Raw genomic sequence first — 19,983 nt, 5'->3', positions numbered from 1 at the left:
CTCTTTTGAGCGCTGTAGCGCTGCACTGTTCACAGAGGGGATTTTTGGGCTTTTGTGAAGGGATTTTGACCTAGGGTTCGGGGCATGATTCCGCCACTCTGTTTTGGGGATTTAGGACTTCCCGGGGGCTCGGGATTAGTCTCGAGGCTAGGTTTTGGACTTGAGGATTGGTGATGACTTTGACTTGTGGATTTTGTTTAGGTAAGCGCTAGGGCTCGGGTAAGATCGTGCTCAAGGAGTCAGGTTGATCAAGGCTATTGAATCTAAAGGTAAGAAAACCGTAACACTCGAGAATAGGGCATGGGCCCATTGTGTGATTGTAAGGGCACGGCCCTAGCTTGTATTGTGTGTAAATGTGTAATCTTAGATGAATTATTGTATGTTTGAATGGTTATTTCATAATGTATGATATGTGTGATTATAATGGAATGAACGGCAAGGCCGAGAGCGGCAAAGGCCGGGTACGGCAGTGGGGCCGGAAGTAACGCTCAGCACATGGGATGCTATAGCGAGGGTGGGACCCAAGGGATACATGAGTTATCCTACGGTAATGACCGAGACCCCAAGCTTTGGTAAGGCCTCTGGGGCGGCATGGCCGTGCTTGTTTAAATCGATGATTTTCCTATTTATCAGTGAATTATGCCAGTGATATTGTTGTTGCATATGTTATGTGCTATTTGGGTTTTCTTGCTGGGCTTCGGCTCACGGGTGCTCCGCGTGGCAGGTAAAAGCAAGGAGTCAGTCAACTGGCCATGAGTATGGAGAGCGTGGGGGCGGCGCGTACATGTTCGGCCTGCCCGACTGCTTTGGTTGGGGGCATTTTGTATATGGCTGTATTAAATCATTCTTTTGATAACTGATCAAGTGTAAATCTATTTTTTTGAGTTGTAAATATTTTTGTAAACCTTACTTTGGGATCCCAGATGTTTTACATTTAACGTTTTCAATGAAACTAATCATTTTCGAAGAGTACAGCCTTAAACTCTGATTTATTCACACTTTTGGTTTTAGAAACCACTTAGAGTCAATTAAATGCACAATTTTGTTTTAAACTCACTTAGTAACGGCTCTAAGGTAGTAGGGCGTTACATCAATAGTTTCAGCTCATCGACATATTTAGGGTTATTAGCTGCAAAAGTCTCTAATCTTTTGATATAATAGTAATTGTTGACGTCATTTTTTGTCAACTTAATTATGCAGAGCAATTAAACAATTAATAAGGAAGAAAAGAAAAGAAATATATTTTTTACGTAGTTCAGCAGTTAAAATCTGCTTACGTCCACGAGTCACTTTTATTAGAGTCTGCGTTAAAGCTTCAAGAAAGAGAAATATTCACAGAATGTTTCTCAGTGCCCAATTGCGCTTGAATACAAATGACTAAATCCAGCCTATTTATAAACCTGATTACAATAATATCTTCCCACAAATTTAGGGAAGTTACAACATAATATTCAAATGAATATCTGAATAATACATATTAAATGCATTATTAAATAAAATATCCCTTAAAAATAAATTTGTACACGATGTTAACCAATCCCACATAAATAGGGATTTCCTAACAACATCTCTGTGTATCACTTTAACGTGTATTTGAGCCTGATCACTGCCTCAACGCACTTTCGAGATCACCCAAAGCCTCGAGCTCACCATTCTAGTTATCACCACCTCCTTGATTGTTTAGTCATTCGAACTCATCTCTTGGAAGAGACTGACATTTTCAAACCTGCAACTCATGCTCGAGCGCTAATGACGTAGCTAGGTAACCTCGTGACAATTTGTACAAGTATAATGCTAACATTTGTTAATCCCGAGCTTACTCTCGAGCCTACATTTCAAAGTTGTTTATTTATTCTCGAAATTTGGGTGTAACATTTTGCCCCCTCCAAAGTGTTGGTTCGAATCCCATGAGAATGAAACTTTTGAACTTCACTTCGGGAAACATTCCCACCTACCACACTCGAGTTTGGACATGTGTCAATACATGATTAGACATTGAGAGTACTCAAGTACTCTTTTCTCTGCACACATCCTTTCCTATTCCCCTTTTTGCCGCTAGTTTTCAAAATCAAACATGGTCCATTGGATCACATTTTAATTCGTTTCAAGGGCTCAGATTAATCCCCTAATGCCACCTTTTTGACTATTTAAACTCCCATTCATCTCCTCCATCCTCACTTCTATAATCTCAATTTTTAGAAAAGAAACTCGAACCAGAGCCCCAAATTTTTTCATGTTCTCCAAGCCAAAAATGTCACACAATCTCCAGACCTTCGGTTTCATAGGATCGTTACTACTTCCGATTTTCTAGTCCATGATCTCTTCATTCCCAAGACCGACTTTGTGTAAGTTCTATAAACCTTACTTTCTCTGTATATCGGATTTTTTTTTCTTAGTTTTCATGCATGAGAAAACTCTTTTGGTTCTTGCTATGTTCTTGAAATATTCTTTGTAAAAGGAAGTTTTTGATTTGTATGAGTGAGAATTTTTTTTAGGTTATGGGGTAATAGGTTATAGGTTTTGTGTAGTGCAAGGAATTTAATTCACATAACTCAATGACATCTCCTTTTTGGGTAACTGCCCCTTTCTCCCTAAAAATTCGGGATACCCCAAATTGGAAGCAGCCATCCCACTCTCGCATGAACCTACTCTCGGTGCCTCGAGCTTATAACAGCTCGTTCATGGCATTTGAATAGTCTCGCTATTTTGAGTCTTCAGGCTCAATTTATTCTATCTCGTTATCTTGAGCTTGTGAACTTGAGTTATCAAGATTTTTTTCTTCCTATTTTTTCTAAACATTGTGCCCTCACCGCTCTTCTTTCTTGTTACATGATGTAGTCTTCAGAGAATCGGTGGGGGCCCGAGCTTGCAATACCTTACCACCCACCTTCTCCTCGAGTTGAATCTCCACTCACTCGAAATCAACAGTTGATCCGGGAGCACGAGGAGCGTCTCAATCGTGAAGACACCCGAGCACACTTTCGATGTCAAATCACTGAGGTTGAAGAAAGAAAGCGAATGAAACTGCGGTTTGACGTATATCCAGATCGCGATCCTGAGTCATCCAATCACCTAGGTCATATTTCCTTTGAGTTCATGGAAAGCTCATTGAGCCAGAACCCCTCAAATGCCCATCCTCTCTCTTCTATCCCCACTCTCCAAGGTGAGTTCTTCGAAACAAAACTGTACAAGAGTACCGTCCATACCACAGGATAGATATCGAACATTCTATCTTGTCACGGCCTCAAATTGTCTGGGGAGCTCATCTGTTGAGCTCCTAAATCTGATGAGAGAAGCCGCTACGCTCCGGGTGAGGACGACCCGGAGAGAAAGGTTAAGCTCGCGGCCTGGAATTGCGAGTGTATGAGAGCTAGGGCACTATTTCCTTTGAATGACTATTTTAGGAAGTTTACTGACTATGTTGGTATAGCCCCCTTCTAACTTCAAACCAATTCTGATAGAGTTCTAGCGGCACTGAAGTCGCTCTATTATGAAATGAAATGGGAAGGTCCATCTCCTTATGAGATCATGTACCTTTTCTGTTTGCAGAGCAACCCCACAAGAGCCAAAGGGGGAGATGGTTTTTACTATCTCTCCAGCTGGCTTGGAGAGAAGAGGCTGTTCGAAGATATTCCCAACCATCCTCCCAACTTTAAGAGAAAATTCTTCTAGACGAGCCGTCTCAAATCGTCCAAATTTCTTTCATTCCAACACCCTTGTAAGTTATCTGTCTTTTAAAACAGTTTTTCTTTCAGTCGTTTTCAAGCTCGAATGTTAATACCTTTCTGTTCTTTTTCAGCCAACTATGATCGCCCAAAGCTGACTCAAGATATGATGGAACATAGAGAAAGGATGCTGAAGATCCCCTATGGTCATCGATCTCTTCTTTATCTCTTGCACGAGGATAAGTTGCGCCTCTGCAAGCTCATTGGTGAAGACGAGTCCACCGATGACTCCTCAACTCGCAAATACGCTCGATGGGAGGACGTCATTCTTCCTCGCCTTTCAAATCCTTCAAAGAAAAATAAAAGGAAAGAGTCGAGCATGGAGCTAGCGGAACACTCTAAATGGGTAGTGAGGCCCGAGATGAAGCATCTCCATGCTCGTCAGGAGGTAAAGTTGTGTTGTATATGTTCATGTGGTCTCCAACCCTTTTGAAATATGAGCCCAGTGTCCCTGTTCTCTTTAACAATCCCAGAACAACTTTTTAACTTGTTCGGGAGTAGATTTTAAAATTCATAAAGACAATAGCTGGCTAGGTAGATTCCAAACAATTCATAGTTTAAATGAGGTTTGGGGAGGGATAGCGGTCCAATATGGAACCAATGGCTATAGGAATTTGTCAAGGTTTTCCCCCACCTATCGAGAAGGTACCCCCATAGAATCTTCAAAAGATAGAAGGATTTCCTGGCCCCCAAGCTCAAGCTCGAAGGAGTCTTCTAGTTAGGTTTCCTTGTTAACTGTCTTTGACCTTTTTGTGATAACCAGCTGTTGATAACTCTTGAATAAAGAGTTATTTCATGTGCTTTTGAACTTATATTTGTGAAAAAATCATGAGTGATGTTAGTTTATTTTTATTTTTTGTAGCTAACTTGGATGTTTTCATTATCTTAATTAAGTGTAATTATTTTTTAGATTTTAATAGCTATTGGGTTAAAGATAATGATTTCATAGTAAAATATTTGCACAAAGGAATGAGTGAGCTTAAGAGTCTATTGTGATGAAATTATTGTGTTGATGGCTGAATATTCAGGATTGCTGCAGCAAAACTGAAGCATTGTGATCAGCTGCATTTTGGAGCATGGAACACGTGGCAGTCAAGAGTCAAGCTTACATTTCAGCTGATGTGGCAGTGGCAGAAGGAAATATCAGCATAATGGAGAAAAGGACAAAAGAGAAGGAAGACTTGTTGTTTTGGGAGAAAAAGAGGGGCATTATGGTACTTTTGGAGGAGAAGAAGATAACCTAATATACCAAAAGAATGCTCCAGCCGTAAGCAACAAGCAGCAGCCATTTTTGGCAAAGGAAACCAGTGAGAATATCAGAGAAAACCCCAGGAAGAAATAGAAGAGAGGGTCAAGGAAGAAGGAGGCCAACCCAAGAAACTCAAGCATCATTTGGATTTGTTTTTCTCCTCTTTCTAAACTCTATTGTATTAATTTCTGAGTTGGATTTTAACTGAATATTATGGGATGCTTTGATTATGAATTAATGTATATGAAATCAGCCATGAACTAATTTCTTGGTGGCTTGAATTGTTGATGAACCCTGTGTTATAATCTATCTATTTCTTGCACTTTATTTTAGTAAAATCTCCCGTGATCATTCAAGTGTGCTTAAATTGATTTCTTGTTGTTGTTTGGCCAGCAATGACAAGTTATTTTAATTATATTTAATGCTGGAAAGGTTGAATGTAATAGGAAAAGCTTGAATGACACAAGTCATAATCTAGGTTAGGTTATGTTAGTAATTAATATAGGGATATGTTAATTACCTTGTGTAACATATGATGAGTGAACTGTGATTGCATTCTTAAATCTGATTTTGCATAGGAATATGTTTAATTAGGTAGAAGAATTAAGGTCATAAAATTTGGGAAAGTTTTATGCATGTTAAATGAACTTTTTGTTATCCTGGGAGTTTTGCTAGAGTATTGTTGCAGCAACACGTTCGCAATTTGTTCAGGACGAATAATATAGGGGAATTCAACAATTCAAGTCCATTTTGCAATTCATAAATTTCTCTCAATTTTCTTGTTCAGTTCAGTTTTTTTTATTTCAGTATTTCTATTTTATTTTAATACTTTGCTTAGTCTATAAACAACCACTTGACTTTTAATTTTCTAAAATTGTTTAGTAATTGTTTTGCTTACTTTTTAATTTGCAATCCCTGTGGAGACGATCTTGAATACTTACTACTTTATTACTTGTTTTGTGACTGTGTACACTTGCACATTTTAATCGAATCAATTCTCACAACAGCTGTTAATAAACCTCTTCTTATTTTTCAGGTGATATGGATTCAGAGCTTGACAACATTCTCAGGATGCTTCCCAATGCCTGAGGTAGCAAGTGGGGCCACGTGTCTTCGAAGAAGGATGCTCCTTCTTCTAAGATCGCGAAAGTTACTGAGGATCCTTCTTTTGTGACCTCTAAGGCTGCCCCTAGTGAGCCAAAAACCAAGAAGCCTTCTCCCCCAAAAGGAAGACTCCACCTCCTCCTCCTCCCCCAGCAAAGTCCATGATGGGGATAAAGGTAAAATAATTGCCGACCTCAAAGTTTTGAAGCCAGCGAGTGCCCCAACTTCCACCGTGATTCACAAATTTTGTAACATGATGCATACGCCGGAGTATCCTTTGGAAAATGAAGCTGGAGCATTAGGAGTCGACTTTTGCTTCGATTTGTTGTCTCAAATTGGCCAATCGTGCAACAACCTTGACTCCAACCTGTGGAGGCTTCTTAAAGGAGACAACACCACCACCCTCTTTGACCAGTCCATGGAGCTCGAGGTTTCTGTAAGCCCATCAAGCTCGAATCCAAGCTGAGGACAACCAGAAAGAGACTAAAAGAGCTTAGTCCAAGGTTGAAAACTCACTCAAAGAGGTCAGGGAAGCCTAGACCAAGGATGAGGAGCCCCTTAAATTGGTCTAAGATAAGCTCGCCTCTTCTGAGGCTGAGGTTAGTCATCTGAAGGCGGAGCTCGACACTAATACTGCCAATTTTTATGCCACCAAAGCTGATCTCGACAAAAGATCTTCAGAGATTGAGCGCTTCAAGGAAGAGAAAAATGCGGCCTACGAGATTCTCAAGGATGAGAAGAAGTGCATGGTTGAAGAGTTCGTAGCTAAAAAGGAGTGGGCCACTGACAGATCCATGTATCGAGTGTGGTCACTGAACCCGGATATTGACACCTCATTCATACTTGACAAAGAGGAGGAATTCATGACCAAATGGAAGGCTCGGTTGGCGGAAGAGGAGGCGACTGCGGGCACCAGCGTGGAGGTGGGCGGTGAGGAGGAGAAAGGAGAGGAGGCCAAGTATGATCCTGCTGCCAAGGAGTAGTTTTTTTTTACAAGGGTTGTGACCCTTATTTTTTGCTGTATATATTCAATTAAGGCCCTTCGGGCTGAGACAATTTACGTTATAGCTCAATTTCGAGCTAGTCTATTATGTTATGTGAATATTCATATATTTTTCAATAGTTTTATTTTACTAAGGACTTGCTTTTATACTTGTTTATCTATACAATACATTGTCGTGCTTAGGTTCAAACTTTTATGTATTCATACATAGTTCATTTCGATTGCACAATTTTGACCTCGTTATAGCCAAAGTCGAACTTTACTTATATACCATGCATCTTTGCATTAAAGGACACTTATTGGTGTGTAGTCTCATTAGTCTAGCTATTTATTGCTTAGTGATAGTAACTTTTCCTCATCCTTTAGTATGGTCTCGAACTTAAGAGGTTGAAACTGTTTTGCAACAAATTCAAGCTCTGTCTCAATTTTAGGAATATTGTTGGTTTATCTAGAATTCCAACTTTATTCGCGTTGATTTGTTTTCGCTGGTTTATTCCAAACTTTTTAAGTTAGGTTCATGCCTGGTTTTCGTCCTAGGTTTTAAATTCGAGCTTGGTTAGTAGTGATCCATGCATTGTAATTAATTTTATTGATGCTATATTTTCTCGAGCCTATGGTATGATTGTATACCACTTATGCCCCCTTAATTTCCTATGATTGTGGAATCTTAGATTATTGAATTTTGAGAGCTTGCAAAAAATATAACAATAAAAAATAAAATTTGAACAAGAAATAGTGCTTTATTAATGATCAAAACAAAAAGTAAATACAAGCTTGGTTACAACTAAATAAACACCATTCCCACATTACTGATAATAAGGTCATAGATGTTCACCGTTCCAAGCTCGTGGAACCAACTCTCCATTCAATCTCACTAGTTTGTACACCCCAGGTTGAATGATGGACTCGATTTGGTAAGTCCCCCCTCCCCCCCCTCCCCCTCCCCAATTAGGCCCGAGCATGCCTGCAGAGGGGTCTCGTGTGGCCAAAAATATGCGCCTAAGCACCAAGTCTTCCAATCCAAAGTGTTTGTCTCGAACCCTTTTATTAAAGTATCTTGTAGCCCTTTGTTGGTATGCAGCATTTTTAAGCTAGGCTTCTTCTTGTTGTTCTTCAATTAAATTTAGGGTTTCTTCGAGCTGAGATTGGTTTGAGTCATATTTGTATGCTTCGCGTCTGTTGGTAGGAACTTTGACCTCGACTGGCAGCATCACTTTGTAGCTGTAAGCTAAGTAGAAGGGTGTATGTCCGGTTGAGGTTCGAGCAGTTGTTCTATAAGCCCATAGGACTTGTGGTAATTCTTCTGGCCACCTGCCCTTAGCCTTTTCAAGTCTTTTCTTAATGGAGCTCTTTAGAGTCTTGTTTATGGATTCGACCTGTCCATTTACTTGTGGATAGGCTACTGAGGAGAAACTCTTAATTATCTCATTTTTCTCGCAGAACTGCGTGAACAACTCGCTATCGAACTGGGTTGCATTGTTTGAGAAAATATTCCTTGGTATCCCATATCTACAAATTATGTTCTTTACCAAAAAAATCCAAGACTTTTTTCGAGGTGATCATGGCTAGAGGTTCAACCTTGATCCATTTGGTGAGGTAATTGACAACAACTACAACATATTTGACTCCACCATTTCCTGTTGGTAGGGATTCTATGAAGTCGATTCCCCATACTATGAATGGCCATGGGGAGCTCATCATGGTGAGCTCGGTTGGTGGAGCTCGAGGTATTGAGGTGAACCATTGACATTTATTGAAATGTTTAACATATTCAAATGAATATGCCTTTACCATGGGACAAAAATATCCTTTCCTAATTACTTTCTTTGAGAAACTATGCCCCCCGGTGTGATCTCCGCAAAATCAATCATGAATTTCTTCTAGGATCTTTTTAGCCTTGGGTTGAGTTACACATCTTAGTTATGGCATGGAATATCCTATTCTGTATAATCTCCCTTCCAAGATAGTGTATCTTGGTATTTTGTACATCAGTTTTCTAACCTTGTTCAGGTGTGTTGGGAGGCTCCCAGTTTCAAGGTAGTCAATTATGGGTATCATCCAAGTAGGTTGTGAGTCTACCATATCGTCCTCGACTTCGTTAGGCTCGATTATGCTTGGTTCTAGTAAAAATTCCACTTCTACCACATTAAGTGTGTTTGCTTCTCTTGTTGTTGCAAGTTAAGCCAGAGCGTCTGCATTTGAGTTATGTTCCTGCGGAACTTGCTGAATCGCATAGAACTCGAACTGTCCAAATGCTACTTTGACTTTTTCCAAGTATGCTGCCATTTTAGTACCCCGAGCCTGGTATTCTCCTAAGACTTGGTTGACAACCAATTGAGAGTTACTACAGTAGTGAATGGCTTTTGCCTTTAGCTCGGAAGTTATTCGAAGCCCTGCTAATAGTGCCTCATACTCAGCCTCATTATTGAAGGCCCCAAAGCCAAACCTTAAGGATGAATGAAACCTATTTCCTGATGGGGTTATTGGGATAATGTCTGCCCCTGATCCTTTCTCGTTAGAGGATCCTTCGACGTATAGTCTCTAAAGCTCGCGGGCTGGGGTTACGACTTCTTCGTTGGTTATTCCTATACACTCGACTATGAAGTCAGCAAAGGTCTATCCCTTTATTGTCGTTCTTGGGTGATATGTTATCTCGAAGTGCCCAAGTTCGACCGACCATTTCAATAGTCTTCCGGATGCTTCAGGTTTCGATAATATTTGTCTCAACAGCTGATTAGTCATCACATGTATGGGGTGTGCTTGGAAGTATGTTCGAAGTTTTCGGGACGCGGGTATTAAGCACAATGCGAGTTTTTCCATCAGTGGATATCTCAATTCTGCCCCCAGTATTCTTTTGCTGACATACTAGACGAGTTTTTGTACTTTTTTATCCTTCCAAACAAGTGCTTCACTGATTGCATGCTTGGTTGTAGCGAGCTATAAATACAATATTTCCTCAGTCACTAGTTTGAATAAGATAGGTGGCTCAGCAAGATGCTTTTTGAGAGCCTGAAAATTGAGCTCGCACTCATCTGACCATTTAAAAATTTTCCCCCTCTTAGAAGATTAAAGAATGGTAAACACTTGTTCGTAGATTTCGAAATGAACCTACTAAGAGCTGCCATACATCCAGTTAGACTCTGGACATCTTTATGCTTTCGATGTGAAGGCATGTCAATTAAGGCCTTTATCTTATACGAGTTTGCCTCGATGCCTCGAGCATTCACTATAAATCTGAGAAACTTTCCTGAAGATACTCAGAATGAGCAAATTTGTGGGTTGAGTCTCATGTTGTACTTTCAAAGTAGGCAAAGCACTCTGCAAGGTCATCAACATGGTTACTTTTGTGCATGTACTTGACCAACATATTGTCCATATACACTTCCATGTTGTTTCCTATATGTTCAACAAACATTCTATTTACTAGCCTCTGATATGTAGCCCAAACATTTTTTAGCCTGAAGGGCATCATGTTGTAATAATATAGCCCTTTATAGGTCATGAAGCTTGTATGCTCCTAGTCGGGTGCATGCATGCATATCTGGTTATATCTAGAATATGCATCCATACATGACATGATGTCATGACCCGAGGTTGCATCCACAAGCTGATCAATTCGAGGTAGAGGGAATCACTCTTTATGCTTTGTTGAGGTTTGAATAGTCAATGCAAGTTCACCACTTTCCATTGGGTTTCGGGACCAATGTTGGGTTGGTAATCCATTCTAGGTAGAAAGCATCTCAGATAAACCAATTTGTTTTTAATCTTTTGACCTCCTCTTTCAAGGCTTTCTTCCTCTCGTCGTCGAGGATTCGTCTCTTCTGCTGTTTTGGAGGGAAGTTTTTTTTTTTATGTTTAACACATGGCTTATAACATTGGGACTGATCCCAATCATATCTGAGTGAGACTGTGTGAATACATCTCAATTTTCCATTAGGAAGGAATTAATTGTTATCTTGCGTCCTTTAGGAGGTTCTTCCCAATCTTCACCACCTTGGTGGTGTTCTTTTCATCGAGCTAAATATCTTCAAGCTCTTCGATTGGACCAAGATCGACCCTATCTTCTTCTACTCTTGGGTCGATCTCTACTTTGACCTCGTATATCACTTAGCCCATTCCTTCAATGATTACTAGGGCCTGCACACTAGCTTGACCTTTTCCCCTCATTGAGATGCTATAGCATTCTCGGGCTGCTAATTGATATCGCTTTAGTGTTCCAATACCTCTGGGAGTTAGAAATTTTATGGCCAAATGCCTAATAGACGTGACTAACCCTAGCCCAATTATGGGTGGTCTCCCAAGCATTACATTGTAGGCTAGCTGGGTGTCTACTATGATGAACTCCAGTATCCTTGTTATTGAGACTGGATAGTCTCCCAAGTTCACTGGGAGCTCGATAGCCCCAGTCCTGGAGATTCCTTCTCCAGAGAATTTGTATAACATTGTTGCATAGGATTTAAGGTCTCGAACAGACAAACCCATTTTTTCCAAGATCATTTTATAGAGGATATTGACCGAGCTCCCGTTATCAATTAGAACTCGACGCACCCTCTTATTGGCGAGTTGGAAGGTTATGAACAGAGAGTCATTATGAGGAAATTGGACGTGTGAAGCGTCCTCTTTGGTGAAAGTGATAGATTAGGATTCAACTTGCTATAGTTTCAGAGCTCGCGGTTCAGACACATAGGGGGATCCATCCCCCATTTTGAGTTCTTAGACATACCTCTTTTGGACATTTATGCCCGACCCTGCAATGTGTGGTCTGTTAGGAATTTTTTTTTTTTGCCTCAATGGAAATTGATAATAATATTACAACTCTATGCAATATATTAAAAATAAATAATGATTGATTGAATAAGATTACAACTCTATAACTGAAAATACAAATAAACTAAAGAACAAGAAGAAGAAAAGAAGAATAGAATGGTGAAAATACAACTCAAAGCAAAATGTTACAAGTAAAGTAAAATGTTTGAAATAAAGAAAAGAAGATTACAACTCAAAACAAGAAATACAAATAAACAAAAGAGAAGAATATAAAGATGAAGAGAAATAGAATAGAAAGAAAGAACAAACAAACTAAAATAGAAGCAACTCTCACTCACACTACCAAAGTGAAGAGTGTTGGGGATCACCAACTTGAACAAGGTTTGAAACCTTTGTCCAAAAGCTTATTTCCCCCTAACTCAAGCACTAAGGGATCTCTCACAGATTATAGGAAATGCTTTCTAGAATTATCAAGCCTCAAGGTGTTTCTAGCCAAGTGCTCTAATGGATAGAAATGTTGTGTCTTTCAAGTGAGCTATAGGCTCCTATTTATATAGTTTAGAGACACCCTTTGAATTTCAAATTCCACCAACCCCCATGGCTGTTACCAATGTTTAATTGGATTAATATGGAATTAAAAATGAGATTTGGGAGTTATTTGGGTTTTTTGAGCCGTTCAACAAAGATTGAAAAAACTGAAGAATTGGTCAGTTTTGGCCTGTGGCCGCGGCCAGAGACATTAGTGGCCGCGGCCACTGGTCTCTGACCCACAGGCTGCGGCCATCGACCAATTTCAGCACAAAAAATGTGCTGTTTTTCCAAACGGTTCCAAACCCTCCCAAATGATTTTGTAACTCCCAAAACACATTATTGGGGTTAAAATCATATCTCTAACAGCCATATCACATATGACTTTATGAAATTCATCTCAATATTGTGTAACAACAAATTTACACAATAAAGGGTAATATTTGGAAGTTACAAATTTGTAACACCAAATATGTTACATTATTTGGATATATCTTATATATCTAAATATTGTAACTCTCTATTATATGTTATAATATGTGACACACTTTGTCACATTTATTTAATTTAAAACATTATATTATAATATAATATAATATAATATTACATTATATTATAAAATAATATAACATGGTCCTCCCGCAATGGTTATTACATCTTCTCCATAAATTAGGGGAGGTCAATTATCCTCCCTCACAGGGGGGCCATAGTCTTTTGGACAGGCTCAACTGGAACTGTCTTTTGACTAGGCGAAGCCTGAACTTTGTTTAGGTTTCGAACATACTATCCAAGGTAGCCTCTCAAGATCAATCCTTTGATTTCATCTTTTAATTGTTTGCATTCATTAGCTATACGACCCACGTCATTGTGAAATTTGCATAACTTGTTTAAATCCCTCTTGGCTTTCTAGTGTCGCATTGTGTCGGGTCGCTTGAAAAGGACCTGAAACTCATTTGCGACAAATATCTTCTCCTGAGTATTCGTGAGCTCAGTATATACTGTGTAAATTGATAATTATTTATCTCCTTTCTTTTTCTTACCCCCATCAGCCTCGACTTTGTTCCCTTCATTTTTCTTTCTCTTAGAAGGGTTATCTCCTGAAGGTTGCACTGTGGAGGGTGTAGCCGAGGTGGTGGCTAAGTTAACGTTTGTCGTTGTAGTTATTGAGGATGGTGGAGTCATTTTAAGTGCCAACCTTGCCTCTTCTACATTGACAAACCTCTGGGCCCAAGTAGTGAATTCGACTATTGTCCTCACAGGCTTCCTCTGCATGTCGTCCCAAAGAGGACTTCCTGGCAGTACTCACGCTCGTACTACCATAAGATGACCACTATCGTCAACATTGCGAGCTCGTGCCACTTCTATATTGAACCTCGCCTGGTAGCTCTTTAGTGATTCACCTGGTTGTTGTCTAACATTGGTCAGGGTGGAAGCCTTATGCTTGATGCTCTTCGCAGCTTGGAATTGCTTCTTGAATTCTTTGGACAATTGTTCACATGATGAGATTGAATGTCTTTAGAATTTGTCAAACCAACTCTTTGCTGGTCCAGTGAGTGTGGTCGGAAAAAGCATAAATTTGAGCTCATATCTGATATTACTGGCTCACATCACAGTATTAAATGTACTCAGGTGGCTGCCTGGGTCAGTAGTCCCATCGTAGGGCGCCATGTGGGGTGTCTTAAAACCATTGGGAAATGGTGTATTCGAGATATGAGGGGCAAAAGGCTCGAGCTACTCATCGGAATCGTAAGCCTTTTATTTATTTTTTCCTTCTTGAAGGAGCTAGAAAACTTATTCTAGTTGGTTGATTCTCTTCTGAACCAAATCAACCGAAGGAGGAGCTTGTGCTACTAGTAGCTGGTTGTTGTTCGTAGGAACTCCAGCTCCTTGTCGCAGCATAGGGTTGTACTGATTTCCATATACTGCTTGTAGGGGCTCCCCTCGGGCATTTAAGTGTGCATGTAGGTCTGAGTTTGGCTGATTAAACTGCCCCCGGTTCTGATTCAGGTGGTCTCAAAGATTGGGATAATCATTCGGATAGTTCTTGTAATATCTAGGCTTGGTGTTATAAACACTCACCGACCTACTGTAATCCTAACTTTCGTCAAGAAAGATGACATTTCTCTCTGGTTGCTGCTGTTGTGGGGCTTGATTACGAGGTGGGTTATCCATGTGTGCCCTTATTCCAGTTGTTCGTGACCTCGACATATAACTCCCTGATGGCTGGGATTGTCTATGTTCCCGATGTGCCCCTCGTGAGGCCTCATGTTCACCCCTATGCTAGGGTCAAGCTTGATGGATCTTGTCCCGACTTCCACTTCTAGCACTTCATGAAGGCCTCTGAGGCGCCCTCTCCCCAGCTCAGTTTCTGCTGGGACCATGCTGAGGTACACCTCGTGCTGGAAAGGGATGGCTAATTGGTGAGGGAGGATGCCTGATTGGTGAGGGTGGTGGCCTCTCATTGTTCGGCCTGGCAGGCTCAAGGTTATTTCTAGCCGGTTCTAGGTTATCATTCTGAGCTATCAGGTAAGCTCTATTATTCCTAGGATCCGCGGGAGCGTCCTCAACTAAGTTGTTCTTGGCAGGGTTCCGAGATGACCCACTAGGCAAGTTTTTTCTAGAATTTTCCCTATGCATTAATTGAGCTTGTTAGGCCCTTTGTTCGGCCATCCTTGCAGCCGTACTCCCTCGAGGTCGCCCCTTGGTCCTCCGTGGGGGTGCCTGGACTTCAGTAGCTCGTCTTGCCGTCTCTTCATTTAGCTGCGTAGCTTTGCTTAACTGTTCACACAACCTACAATTTTCGAGCTGAACTGCTGGCACATATCTTTCAGGATTATAATACTCCTACTCATTAGGTCTAGAACTCTACTAAGGTCGTTCCCTAAGAGACGATGAGGCAATATCCTCATTGAGACTTTGGTCCACAGTTGGTTTTTTACCAGGCCTTCGAGAATGCTCCTCAGTTCGTAGAGTACGCTCCTCAAGGATTTGGGGTAGAGGCCTCCCACTGGTTCCAAGAATGTTTAGGGCAGCCATTTTTTTCTAAGCGGGAAGCTTTATGCTAAAGGGTAGGAAGAATTGATCAATGCTCTCAATGAAAGCACCAAACTGTTGACACTTTTTTTTTGTCAAATTCATTATGTAGATCAATTAAACAATTAATAAGGAAGAAATATATTTTTTACGTGGTTCAGTAGTTAAAATCTGCCTACGTCCATGAGTCCTTTTTATTAGAGTTTGCGTTAAAGCTTCAAGAAAGAGAAATTTCCACATAATGTTTCTCAGTGCCCGATTGTGCCTGAATACAAATGATAAAATCCAGGCTATTTATAGACCTGGTTACAAGAATATATTCCCACAAATTTAGGGAAGTTACAACATAATATTCAAATGAGTATATGAATAATACAAATAAAATGCATTACTAAATAAAATATCCCTTAAAAATAGGGTTGTACACGATGTTAACCAATCCCACATAAATAAGGATTTCTTAACAATATCTTCGCGTATCACTTTAACGTGTATTTGAGCCTGATCACTGCCTCAACGCACTTTCGAGATCACCCAAAGTCTCGAGCCTACCATTCTAGTTATCGCCACCTCCTTGCTTGTTTAGTCGTTCGAACTCATCTTTTGGAGGAGACTGACGCTTTTGAACCTGCAACTCATGCTCAAGCACTAATGACGTAGCTAGGGAACCTCGTGACAAGTTGTACAAGTATAATGCTAAGACTTGTTAATCCTGAACTTACTCTTTACGAGCCTACATTTCGAGGTTGTTTATTTATTCTTGAAATTTGGGTGTAACAGTATTTAAGTCTCTAATTTTTAAGGCAAAAGTCACTGATCTTTTGATATAGTAGCATTTAAGTCCCTAATTTTTTTAGACAAAATTCACTTACGTTAACATATTGTTGCACTTGTTCCCTAATGACTCATTAATTATTTTAATTGGTTTTAAAATTATAAAAGTCAAATAAAAAAGTTATTTAATTAATTAAAATATAAATTAATTTAAATAATGAATTAAAAAATATATATTACTTAAAATTACTAAAATAAATTTTATTACTAAAAAATATTTTAGTAAATATGTAAATATGAATAAAATTCTATTTTTAGTAATGTTAAGTAATATATAGTTTTTCTTAAAAAAAGTAATATATATTTTTTAATTTAATAATTAAATTCATTTATATTTTTTAGTAATTAAATACAATTTTATTTGACTTTTACAATTTTAAAATCAATTAAAATATTTTTTAAAAATAATTAATGATTCTTTAGGGAATATGTGTACTAATATGTTAATGTAAGAGACTTTTGCCTTAAAAAAATATTAGGGACTTAAATGCTATTATATCAAAAGATTATAGACTTTTGTCTTAAAAAAAATTAGAGACTTAAATGTTATTATATCAAAATATCAGAGATTTTTCCCACTAATAACCTATTTATTTATTCAAATTATTTTCTTTCACATAAATATTATATAGTGTCATGTGGGTGGCATCTCTTACCGAAAGAATACTTTCTACTACACTAACTAACCAGGTAAATTTTTAAATCTAGTTAGTCAGAGAATAGTTTATTTGGCTGCAAATTCTTTTCAAATATTAATTACTTGACTTTTTATGAAATACAAATAAATAAAAGATAAAAAAAAGTGCTATAGGCATTGAGAAATTCCAATGCTTAAGCAAGAATTGCTCAATTCATATAAATATAGGGGATATATATAAAAATGGTCACTTGTGAACCTTATAATAGATAAGAGACACTGCATTGACAATGACATACATGCCCATACAAGGTATCCTTTACTGTATACGATTTCTTTTTCCTAGATACGTAATAAAAATATGACAAAAATGGATCCAGGTTTCAATATTAATTAGTTATACATTAAGATTTATAAACAATTAAGTTCATGGTTTCATGCCTCATTGAGATCCAACTATGAGGTCATCCTTATAAGTTTCATTGTGTAGATTTACTCACTGGTTGAATAGACGTTTAAAATAGATAGTTTGAGTTGGGGTTGAATTTTGTTCCTTCTAATATAGAAGAGTAAGAGGTGAAACTCTAAATATCAATTGTTGCTATATTTAAATATTAGACTTCCTATTCAGTGGTACAAGTTCAAGGACTGGCTGTGCATGACTTCTCCCTATAGTAATTATGAGAAGAATGTACCAAGATGATTCTTTACTTATGGTCTTTGGATGAGTCCCATGAGATTATTTATAGAGTTTTGTGGAATAATACTATGTTATTGAATTTGTCCAAAGCCATTGTAAAATTATTTATTGGCTAACTTTAATTTAGATAACATATATTAAAGTTATTAAGGAAAATCAGTAGCATATCTTTTTATTGATTTATGGTTTAAATATCAAATTGATTCATCTGATTTTTTAGTGTGAAAATATCTTTTAAGTGTGAATATATTTTTTACCTTATTTATCACAAATAATCAATATTTGGTAAAAATATGTATTCCAATTATCTTGAGATTATTTTCAGGGATTATGTTTATTCTGGAATAAAGAAGGTGTCGAAAATGAACATAGTCAAAATAAATGACCATGTTCGTTCTGCCAGATAAAATTGATTACATTGCTGACTCATGAGTTTCCTTTTCTGTCGATACAGAATTCATCTGACTGGCTGATTATCTAAATCAAAGGAGTTTGCAAATTGATTTCAAAGATTCCAGAAAATGATGCCCTTGGACGATTTCCTTGCCTATAAATATCTTGTCAAGGCCTTTGGAAATTTGATCTCTTCCATTTTGAATATTTGTAAACATTATATTATTTAGAAGAGTGTCTTTATTTGTAGAGATTAAGTTTGTTCACCTTAATCTTTGTGAGAGTGCTGAGTGTACTTATGGATATCTATCTAGTCCATTGTAAACAGGTAGTGTCTATTGTGAACGTGTTCATAAGGATCTTCGGGAGAGGATTCTATCTAACTCTCGATTTGGGAGGAAGTGAGCACTCACTATTCTTTGAAGGGAGTTCAAGAGAATCAGTGTTTCATCAAAACCAGATTCGTGGAGAAGAGTACAACAAGATTGCGGCAATAGTTTAAGAGGGAGTCTTACATTGTTTAAGTCAATACTTTTGTACACATTGTTTCTTTACTAATTGGTTTATTCTCTGGGCGTGGCCCCATGGATGTAGGTTATCTGAAAAGATTTCTGAACCACGTAAAAATTCTCGTGTGTTGAATTTTTACCTGTTTTTCTGTTTCTGTTTAAACAGTTGCATAAGTAGTGTGAACAAAACTGAAATCTGTCTAAACAACTTAATCAGTATTCCGCATTTAATTAAGTCGGTTATTTTAAAACACTTGGTAACATTAAAATACGAAATTTCAGCCATGAATATATATACAAAGTTATTCTAACGATCCTTGTACACCAAGAATATTTACATAAATAACAAAGCTAATTTAGGAAACAAATGAACTAATATAGAAAAGTATATAAGATACAACTCATCTTGAGATGTGGTAACCTAGAAAATATTTCCAGATTAATTACATAGATATTCCACTAATATTCCCCCTCAAGTTGGAGCATGAAGATTGCAAATGCCCAACTTGTGAAGAAGTAATGAAAATTGTGATTTACCAAGAGCTTTGGTCAAAATATCGGCGAGCTATGCACCAGTTCGAATATGAGACGTAGAGATCGTTCCATCTTGCAAGGCATCGTGAATAAAATGACAATCAGTGTTGATATGTTTCGTTCGTTCATGGAAAATTGGATTAGCCACTATATAGAGAGCAACTTGACTATCACAAAATAATCGAATGGGACGCTCATGTTGTATCCCAAAACAAGCCAAAAGGGATTTCAACCATTTTAACTCACATGTAGTTATGACCATAGATCTATACTCGGCCTCCGCAGAAGATCAAGAAACAGTTGGCTATTTTTTCATTTTCCAAGAGACAGGAGAAGAACCTAATCAAACAAAGTAACCCGTCAATGATCTCCGAATTAGAGGGCAACTTGCCCAATCGCTACCACAGAAGGCATAAATTTAAAAAATCACTAACCCCACGTAGCAGAATACCCTGTCCAGGAAAACCTTTTAAATACCGCAAAACTCTCAAAGTTGCATCCCAATGTTCAACATAAGGATCACTCATGAATTGAGCTAATACATTTACAGAGTAACATAATTCAGGTCATGCAATCGCCAAGTAGATTAGGAGCCCTACAAGCCGCCGGTACTTCACTTGATCATCAAAGATGGCACCATTGATGGTGGCAAGATGGTTGTTCTGTTCCATGGGTGTAGAAATAGGACGTCCTCCAAGTAAGCCAGCCTCACTTATAATGTCAAGAACATATTTGCATTGTGAAAGAAATAAACCACCCTTCCCACGAGCTACTTCAATGCCGAGAAAGTACTTGAGAATTCCCAAGTCTTTCATATGAAATCTTTCATTAAGTTGTTGCTTGAATCTTCTAATTGCCAAAGAAGAAGAACCAGTAATGATAATGTCATCAACATTACAAGAACATGTAAAGCAACATCTCCCTTGGAATAACTAAACAAAGAGTAATCAGCATAAGATTACTTAAA

This window comes from Humulus lupulus, chromosome 6 (assembly GCF_963169125.1).
Source record: "Humulus lupulus chromosome 6, drHumLupu1.1, whole genome shotgun sequence".
Lineage (NCBI taxonomy): Eukaryota > Viridiplantae > Streptophyta > Magnoliopsida > Rosales > Cannabaceae > Humulus > Humulus lupulus.
This window is presented reverse-complemented; position numbering follows the sequence as displayed.